The 10,987-nt window shown below is 33.7% G+C and overlaps 1 protein-coding gene across 12 annotated transcripts in view; it reads right to left on the bottom strand.

The window, feature by feature from the left end:
• Nucleotides 1–10,140, bottom strand: part of LOC106672072 — a 100,315-nt gene extending 90,175 nt beyond the window's left edge. For all 12 annotated transcript variants that reach the window (XM_024229212.1, XM_014403186.2, XM_024229217.1 and 9 more), the window contains exon 1: nucleotides 9,894–10,140. The gene's annotated coding sequence lies outside the window, so the exon portion shown is untranslated. The remainder of the gene's footprint in view (nucleotides 1–9,893) is intronic.
• Nucleotides 10,141–10,987: the final 847 nt, after the last annotated feature.

Here is a 10,987-nt window from a genome sequence, read left to right as displayed (position 1 = left end):
ATCATTATTTTTCTTTAAGACTGGTGCAGAAAGTGCAAAAGTGAATGAAGAACATTGATTCAAATTGATAATACAGTCTTGCTATTATATACCGAATTGTATATATTGATATACCGAATTCCATCCAAATCAAATAGGACTGTACCTAGGCAGTAGACTGTGGAATCCTTATACAAGACTTAACAGACAACAACTCTACAAGACGCGACAACTACGAATACTTTTGGGACAGAAATCTGACTTGACCGTCAAAACTAAACTAACTTTATACACGACTTTACAGCGACCACTTTGACATACGTAGTGGAACTTCCAATCTTGGCCAAGCCATCCTACATCCAACACGTCCCATCCTTCCAATCAAAAGTCCTCGGACAAATCGTCAAAGCTCCTTACAGCAACCTCAACATTTCTTTTGCCAATGAACTCATTTTTTTTCAAATCAAGTACATGTTACATCGAATGACCTTGATGTTCAATAATTGTAGAAAACCCAAAAACGTTATGCGCTCTTATAGTCCGTCGGTAAGGGCGCTGAGAAACGAGTCCAATATTTTTTTATCTAGTATAATCATAAAAAGTTCATTAAAATCTGAGATATAACGTAACGTGCGTGGCCTTCTTTTTGAAAGTTGTGCCTCGACTTATCTTACACCTTATCAAACACCCAGTGTCAATTTAGCATAAATCTTTTATTTTTTAAAAATGGTCTATGTAAAGTTTTACATTTTTACGGGTAGAAGAAAATATACCTTTATTTGTGTATGTTCTTTTTTCACGAACCTAAATACATTTTCAAAATTATAGTATCAAGGATTAGCAAATTAGTAGGAGGTTTATTTGGACAGATCGGTTTGATCATTTCTGATCATTTTTGCTCTGATAATGCTTGCTGTCCGTATGAAATGGGCTGTTTCTATTCAAATTCATCTTTTATTTTATCCACAAAAGAAATCTGACTAAAAGTTTTAAACGTAAATTTGATTACGTTTACAAAATGAATAAAGCGTAATTATTTACAAAAGATTAGACCTTTATAAAATAAAGTAACAACGTATCGTCATCATTATTCATCGTTCATAAAACAACGGAGTGATGTTAATTTAGTAAATGAGAACTAATCAGGGAAAGGTACTTTACAGAGATTGACATAATAAGATTAAACGATCCATTTAATCATCTACTAGTCTTGCGGATTCTAAATAATAAATATAACGTCCATCAAAGGTTTGAATCGTAACTAATAGTCAGTAACAATAATAAATCTTATATCACGCAGTTAAGATGATCTTTTATTTATTATTTTACTACATAGGGTATCAACAAATTTTATGGCTGTGTTCATATTGGTTATAAGTTGTGAAAGGTAATTAAAAAATTTAAAAAACATTGATGACTGAAGCGATTCTTTTTAATTTTCATCATTCATCATATCTACGATGTAATTACTAATCAGCCTTCAATTATTATATAAGTTTCAGTTCTGGGGATGGTTTTTTGAAAGGAGGAAGGAAGTGAATGCTTGTTATAATTTGCCTCGGGGATCGTTAAGGTTTAGATTTTATGTAATTCGTTGATTTTTTTCAATTTATATTAAAAAATAAACGAAAAGGAAGACGAGGCGGCTAAGACCGGTACGTCCTAACCTTCGGACTTAACCATCGCGATCCTGCCTTCTGACATTAAAAGTCCAAAAAACCACGTTTAACAGAATGTCGCAGCGTCGGTGGGCTGAATCGGCAGAAAAGCTCTCACATATCAAGAGAACTGTCGACAGTTGGCCCTCGTAGGGTCTGACCCTTAGAAGAAGGGTCATCCTCATCCGATTAAGAGTAGGCCATGAGTGGTTGACAGACGGACGCTAACTTTAGTTCCAAAGGCCGCGTATGGGTCCGGCATTGGAGTGAGGTTGTTCGATGAGTCATACATAACAGAAAGGTGCCACTTTTGGTTCCATACACAGAGCGCGTAGGAATGTCACCTGATATGAGAACTGTTCTTGAGCACGGCATCGAATGTATGGTATTGTGTGTATTCCAGACTGAGAATGAATGATTTATTAGCGTGAATGTGTAGTGTGACATAGTCGATGGTGGACTATTGAGTATCCCATCAACCCTCAATTATGTTAGTTATATGATACGTAAAAAGGGTGATGGAGGAATATCGAGTATTCCACCACCATGAGTGAGTGGTATATAAAAAAGAAAAAGTGCATTTAAGAGTGAGTGGGAAATGAATGGGCTTGATTTTAGCATCCCTGATTGTGTTGGGGGCAAAAATTACTTAAGCTGTTCGTACCCCCTGAAGCCCAACATTACGTATAGACCGAGGTCTGACCCCGGACTGCCAACACCCAAGGCTGGTGATTCTTGAGGCCTACCAATAATTCATTGTAAATTCCAAAAGGTGAAATTTCCGGTGGCTTGCGATAAATGATAAGCTTAACACTGTGCACGCGTTTTTGTACATATTTATATATTTTTGTATATACATACGTGTGCAGATTTGAGCTTATACAAATCAGTAATCAGTAACTACATAATAAATTTATTTGTATTATCAAAATTTATGTTGTCTTGGTCGTGATGTATAAAACAAGGAAAGTTTGGCAGTAAAATTTGACTTTTGATGGGTTTACTTAGATTTAAACCAATTTATTGCTACTATAAACTTTCGATTATTTTATATTGAATGGAACATTATTGGGAAAAATCAAAAGTGCTGAAGCACGAATTAAATCTTTTCTTATGTGCTATATGAGGCAGCTTTGTCGTATTAAGTATGCTAAGTTTCAATTTTCCTCTTAAAGGCCTTTTTCATAAAAAGGCGAAGGAACGAGCGCGTTTTTTTGACAAACTGCCTTCACAGAAGTTAAACGTTTAATCAGTTTTCTGAGGGGAGTTTAGATTTTAAATCAGGTTCGAAAAGAAAAACAGACCGTAAAATTCGACGCTTTCACGTTCAACAGATCGATGTCCAAGTAGACCTCGGGGGACCTGGCTCTCCCCCGGCAATTAATTTAATGAAATAGAAGTTACTACGACTTGCGAGAATCAAGTTGTCAAAACGACGTTTCTATAATTCTAAGCACGGCTAAACTTGGAAAATCATCAAGCCCATGAGATGCAGTTTACTCGAAGAATTGCCCAAGTCAGCAGTTCCAGAACGGTTTGCGAATGGAAATCAGGAAAAGCGTATGTGGAAATCCATTATGATGCTAAATATTTGTATTATTCATCTACACTGTTTGGAATAATGTTTGAATAAGTTCATATTTATTAATTATTTATGTTTTTTAAGCCTTTAAAAATGCTTCAGGGCATAATTATCATACTAATTTTGAATAATAATACCATCGAAGTTTGTATTTTAATATCAAAATGGATTCGTTGAGGAAAATAACATGCAAATTCTTCCTGCATTTCACGAAACTAGTTTTTTTTACATTGCAATTATCAATAAATAAAGAAATTTTTTCCCCTCCTCTGAACCTTTCACTGTAACAACAAATCATTACCTCCCCCCACAAAAGGGTCGTAAAAGATATAACCTCTTGGAACATCTTTCTTCAAATTCCCACCAACGTAATGGTTTTACAATACACTCCTCAGAATAATGCATTTCCACAACCCTTTTGAAATTCCCCGCCATTCGTATGACCCACACACCAAAGAACCTTCCTTCCCGTCAGGCTTTTTCTCATCCTCGAAAAAAAGGTTTTCATTATCAAAATATCAACGATATTGACACCCTTAAACCTCATACCTAACCACCAGTTCATTTCCTCCATACACCAAATTCACCATGTTGTAGACACCATTGCTACCACCCTTAACCGTCACTTTTATGTAGACCAAGGTTCGTTTACATCTTTACATCTGCTACCTATTTATCAACGTCCTCCTCAAGGATATATAGTGGCACCATCTATATGCTCTGTAATGCTATACCGCTTGGTCAAAATATGCGCGTTGCATTCATGCCATGGAATGGTTACAACTTTGAAAATTCTAGTTTGGTATCTCAACGAGTGGTACAAGAAGATCGTTTTACCACCGTTCATATTTAGGAGTTAGCTTGGGTATTTCTTGATAATAAGTTAGGACCTAAAGAGATTACTTCCGATATTTTTAACGTTGGTGAATCAGCATTATCTAAGTTGGATCAATCAGGTATTTTTAGTATTGGCGCAGAAGTAGCTGGTGGCGACAATCTGGTTGGTAAGGAAACACCTTATTTGTATGCTTTGCAAATACCAAACTTTTGTATTCGCTATACGCACAACAAAAACCACGTACCTTGAAAAATGGTTAAACCGGAACATACACACTCGACTAAAACGTGCAGACGGTATACAGAATTACAAAATGATCAAATGGCTGTTTGAGAGTCGTTATTCGCTGACCCTACATAACAAAAAAAAAAACTACATTACTTGCACCCATATGAATTTATAGATTGGCACTTTACGGGGCATCAGAAAACTACCACTTATATCGTATTCAGACCTTCCAATCCGATGTCCTTCGTATAATACAGAATTTCTTTTCTATTTTTGTAACACCATGCAAAATCCATTCAATCTCGTATCAAAAATCAACGTATGACGTATGCGTATCACATGACAATCAACAAAATCCCAACATGTGGAGATCATAAGATGCGGTCTGGTGTGACGTACGTTTTAGAAAAACATTTTCTTTATCATGCCAACGTTTCGATCTTTACTGAAATCATCTTCAGAGCCTTCTCTGATTGATAGCCGATGCAAGTTTCTTTTCATTGCTGGCGATACCCTTTAGAATACTCTTTGCTTGGTGTCCATATGTAATTGAAATCTCAAATCTGTTCGTCTAGAACAAATCTATCCAACCTTACTCTTCATACAATCCTTCCCAGACTGAAACTGCAGTGGTCAGGTGATAACGACTAAGTCCAGGTATGAAACCTGTAACGGCATATGTCCCCGTCTAAGTAAATGTGTGCCTAACGGCGGCGTCATTGAAGTCACGTCAAAAAACAACATCAATCATGGCTTATAATCTGCATGTAAAAAAAAGAGAAAATAATAAACATATTAAAACGGCAATATTTTAACTTTCATATTCTATTTTACCGTAACATCAGCATAAGACAATTTCAAGTACAAGACGAATGATTATAAATTTATCCATATATGTTTATTAGTAGTATTGTATTAATTATTTTAATTAGTGTCACGAGCGGGATTCGAATCCAGGACTTTTAGCTATAAATTTACTTATTTAGTATTTATTAATTTTCTTGTTATTCATTTGAAAATTGTATAAATGTTAAAATAGTAAAGAAAACAAGAGTAGAAATGATTATATAAACCTAATTGCTATACAATTAGTACAACGGCTTTATTAAAAATGATAAGATGGATGAGCCCTGTTCATTATATCCCCAACTATGAAGGTCAAGTGCCTTATGAAAGTTATGTTTACATTGTTGGTAAAAGAGATTATTTACAAAAACAGTGTCGTCTTTCTGTAAAAGCGGAACGTTTAACATTTTAACCAAAGGACATTTTACGGCCGGCTTTTATTTGCAAGCGGGCAACTGGTTCAGTGGTTAAAGCTCTACCAAAGGGTTAAAGGGTTCGAAACCTTAACACATTAAAAAACTTCGCTTTAAAATCAAACCAAAAAAGTGCGAAACGGCAGTCTACAATTTTAGGCTAACAGAGAATGTGGATGTAAGGAAATGGACTAATTTAACTGTAATAAAACTGTTGCTGTCATAAAAAAAACCGTTTGTATTAAAATTACAAAAACCTGTTTATTTTTGCCCTCAATTGCTATGTGAATGCAAAAACAAATCTTTGTGGTTTCGCTCGTAAATTTGAATGGAAAGTTTGTAATTAAATATTTAATCTTTAAAGGCAAAACTTTTTGAGAGAGGTTTTGATTATAAAAGGGCTTTAATTATCTTATTAGTGCCAACTATTCATTTTTCCCTCAGAAAGTCTTTTCAATCCAAGCTTTCCTCGCGAAATAAAGCCACCAATTTATTTTTGCCCATAGAAAATGGTATTTCTAACCATATCTTCTAGTAGGGCGGGAAAATAACTTTTAATTAATTGGAGATCCTGCCTGCCTCTGCCTATTGTTAGCCACTTTATGGTTGACGTATTGTATCGCCGTAGGGGGATAATGAGGTATTTTCGATCCGGGTGCATATGATATGCATGATGAGCCTAAGCTCAAATACAGTAATTTTGCATTATAACAACAATGCATTATTTTACAGTCGATGTTTTAAACCAACTTTTATATTAGCAGATTTATGTGATCTCTATAAAGTTTTGAGTACTTTTTGTAGTTTGAGTTGCTTATTGAAACATTTGGTTGACACCTATGGTGTAATTTAAACGGGCATGTGCTCACTAATTTTAATGCCCGAAAGGCCGAAAATAAATCGAAATTCCAATTTAAAATTGTTTTCCAACCACTTTTAAGATTTAGTAGCAAGTCCCGAGCTGGTTAGAAAGACTGCAAAATTGGTTTACAGTTAAAGTTAAACGTTTCAAAGTGGTAAATAAGCTTAAAACCCATTTTAGGCTTCGTTGACTTAAAAATTTCTTTCTTACTTCATCCCCATTTATACCTTCCGTAATATAATTTTACGATAATCTCATGAGCTTATTCCATGACCAGTGGATTTCAACGGTGTTTATTTTGATCATTGAATGCATAGAATAATAAATTGTTAATAACAACATGAATATTGTAAATAATTCTAATTAATCAATTAAATTTTTAGACCAGGCTGTAAATTTTTGGCTTTCTTCCTTAAAGCCGTTGGATTAGATTAAGTTGATAACATTTTATACCCAACTAATCTTAAATCTCTATTAAAGCTTGATTAATGATACAAACTTCATTAGCGGGTTTTTTCCCCGTGAACAGTACAACGAAGCTTTATACTCCAGCTCATTAAACGGTGTTTAATGCGCGTTTTTATTTGTGGTTTTAGAAATAATTCTCCTATGGAAAGACTTGGCCATTTATCTTTCTAACGGGCAAGTTTTAATCGTAATCTGCCTTAGCTGTTCTTGCAATAAGTGGGCTTTTTTTATAAAATTGATTACTCTAGAAGGCCACAAGTTCAATATGTGTGTTCGATAATACACTTGACATGGAAAAATTGGAAATTTACTTTTCTCAATCATTTTAAATTTAATTCCTATTCCTAATCCTTAATTAATTGAATGATATTAATTGGTCAAATGGACCACAAAAAATAGTGAATTTAATTCCTATTGTTGAATCACTAGTTCAATTCTTCTAATCAACGTTTTTCCAATTACAAAAATGTTTTTATTTTATACTTCTAACGTATATTCTATGATATCATGTTGTTTTAATACTTTTACAATTTTCAATTTTTGCATTCTATCTTATATTAGTTCGTTTTTTTAATGAAATCGTTAAATTTTATATAAATATTTTATATATATTTTTAAATTTTACATTTTGTTTTATTTTCTCTGAACATTGTACTATTGCTAAACTGAAAACGAGTTTCATCAGAAAAAACCCAAATTGTATTTTACGTTTCCATAAATTACTTTAAATAGAGTTTGAATGAATTGATTTTTCATGATTTTCCACCCGGTGGTTAAAGACGTACCGTGAATTGACAGTATTCGAAGAGTATTTTTAGGAAAACGTCGCACAAAATACAGCAAGAAAAGTTCAAAACTACGGTATCTAAGTTTGTATAAATAGGACTTCAGAAAATATCGGAGGAGGAATTATTTTATTATAATATTGGGTTGTCCGGAAAATAATGCAGGATTTTAAGTTTTCATTAAAAAAAATCTATATAAAATATTCTGTTTACGTTTACAGGATTACTCATTTGTATGAATGTCAACACTTATTAATCCTCTTCCAAATGATATTGTTTGTTTACCTCTGTAGCATTCCGCTACTTGGAAATAATTCAGTCATCCTTAATGTCAAAGCGAGAATTTCGTACGATTTTCTTTTACGAGTTTAAACTCGGCCGAAGCGGAGCCCAAACGGCTAGAAACATTAACCAAGTCTGGGGCGAGGGTTGTGTTAATGAGTGCACTGTGCAAAGGTGGTTTAAAAAATTTCGGGAGGGAGATTTCAGCCTTGAAGATGAAGAAGGTCGTGGAAGGCCTTCCTCTCTTAATGATGATGTTCTGCGATCAGTGGTGGAAGAAAACCCCAAAACAACTGTTCGAGAACTTGCAGAGCAACTCAAAGTCAGTAAAACGACCGTCGCTGACCACCTCAAGGCGATTGGAAAAGTGAAAAAACTCGAAAATTGGGTTCCACACTCATTAAACGATCGCCAAAAAAATCAGCGCTTTGATGTTTGTGCATCACTTCTTTGTCGAAACAAAAATGACCCATTTCTGGCCAGAATTGTTACATGTGACGAAAAGTGGATTCTGGACAGTGGCTCGACAAAGGAGAAGCTCCAATACATTTTCCAAAGCCCCCAACTCATCAAAAAAAGGTAATGGTTACGGTATGGTGGGCTTCATTTGGTTTAATACACTACAGCTTCTTAAATCCTGGCGAAACCATCAATGCTGAATCATACTGTAACCAAATTAATACCATGCATCAGAAATTGGCAGTAATGAAGCCCTCTTTGGTCAATCGGAAAGGGCCCATTTTGTTGCATGACAACGCTCGACCACATGTGTCACGTGTAACGTCACAAAAATTATTGGAGCTTGGCTATGAAACTTTGCCTCACCCACCCTACTCTCCGGACCTCTCGCCTACTGACTACCATTTTTTTAGACACCTGGACCACTACTTACAACACATAATATTCAAAAATCAAACGGAACTGGAAAATGCATTTATTGACTTTATCAATTCTAAAAATTCTGAATTCTACTCAGACGGAATTAATAAGTTACCAACACGTTGGGAGAAATGTATTGAGAGTATGGGAAATTATTTTGATTAAAGAACATTGCTTTAAAGTAACTAGTTTCTTTTTTTTTGTTTAATACCAAAATCCTGCATTATTTTCCGGACAACCCAATAAAATTACTGCTGCCAACAAAAACTACTTTTTATTCAGCTTTAAACAGATTCTTTTTACTCAGTAATATTTTAATATTACTAAGAATGTTTTAGCATGTTATTTTTAACAATTTTATAAATTGTAATTATTTATGTATTCAAAGTTTAGGCCATACAGTTTTTAAACCATATTCTGTGTCTATCTTGCGTTTTTAATTTATAATGACCTATATAGAAAAGATATTATATACTGATTTATTTTATTATTTTTTATTATTGTTATCTTTAAAATTTCGTAATAATTAGTGCTATGTAATACCGATTATTGTTAATTCACCATCCAGAACTTAATTAGTACAATTTAATAATAACGTTATGTTTGAATAATAAATTTTATCCTATATTTTGTAGGATTTTTTGAGACTGTCTTGAATTTGTCAATGCGGTGAAAATCGTTTTTGGTCTGTTTATTTTAGCTGTAGGACTGGGTTCAGATGCGTTTCGGCTCAACGCCATCTTCAGCATGAACAGCGAGATCGAGCGGACCATAGATGGTCAATTTTGATCACACCGCTGACAGTAATATTGGTGGAATCTTTTCCGTTGGAAATTTATGGCTGGGATTCAAAACCGAAAGGTCAAATCAATGAGGTAACAAATCCTCTGGAAGGTCAATCAGATTTCTTAGATGGTTCCTGTCAATAATGCACAAAATTGATGTTGTTACGGGTTCGTTTTGCATTAAAAAATTAGGAAATTATAAATTTTCTCTTTCAAAAATTTTCTGGAGGGTTAAATATTTTGAAAAAAAAGTTGTTGAATCGTACCAAATGAAAAAAATGTACTTACTTGATTGTTAAATAGATGTACCCCTGTTCGTTGCTTGGCATGAAATGCAGTTCATTTTAAAAATAATTTGCAAAAATTAAACGTGTCAAATTTTTCGTAGCGTTTGATCGCCATACCGAGTATGTTACAACCTTCAATTTTTATCGCAAATGTCTTCGACTTTGGATATAATTTTGTAAACTTTTTTTGACATATCCGATAACCGATTTGGAAAGAAGCTGGCTTAGCGGGAGGTCGAGGCTGACTGACAGCGGTCTCCCCGACTCCGTATCACTATTGCCAACCTTCAACCCGTCAGTTTCTCTCCCCCGGCATCACCCTCCTTTTTGCCCTCAACTAAATCGGATTCAGCATTTAATTTTTTTATTTTATTTATATTCTTTCAGGTGAATATTATTAACGTAAAATCGCAATGTTAACCAAAGAAAAACAATTCTAGGCAGGAAGTTCGAAAACCACTCATAAAATAAGAATAATTGGAATGAAACTCCTATCTGCTATTTTATGTTTAAATGAATCTTAAATTATAAGATATAAGCTTTTGGAGTGTCGCTAACTAAAAAATAGGCTTTTTTTTCTCTACTATTCATTTTTAGAATCAGATCAGTGGAAAAAATGTACATAGAAATATTAATTTTTAGAAAACATGAAAAGCTGAAAAAAAATCTTGTGAAAACTCGACTTTCAATTTTTAAAAGATCTAATTTTAAAACCTTGTTTTTGGTTATTTGTGCTCGTAAATGCTTATTTTATCCGAATTGTGTTTTACGTTTTGTCCGCGAATTATATTATTTAGTGTTATAATCCGTTCAAGAAAGATTATAATAAGAAAATTAATAAAAATTTGATATTTATGTATATTGTTGATAATGTTAGGGCCGGAAAATTAGAAAAATCATCGCCGCCATTTTCTTCTTTGATGTTCTTCTCCTATTTTTCGCATTTTATTATTTTATTAATTCTAATTAATCAATCGAAGATAAAAATAGACATATAATAAACACAAAGTAATTTACACACTTTATATATATNTATATAAATTTAAAAAACAAGTTAGTCGATTTAACATTCAAACTGGCTCAGAGTATTCGATA

Source organism: Cimex lectularius, unplaced genomic scaffold, assembly GCF_000648675.2.
Source record: "Cimex lectularius strain Harlan isolate CLEC.00 unplaced genomic scaffold, Clec_2.1 scaffold368, whole genome shotgun sequence".
In the NCBI taxonomy this organism is placed as follows: domain Eukaryota; kingdom Metazoa; phylum Arthropoda; class Insecta; order Hemiptera; family Cimicidae; genus Cimex; species Cimex lectularius.
The sequence above is the reverse complement of the archived record's forward strand: the minus strand, read 5'-3'. Positions and strand labels throughout refer to the sequence as shown.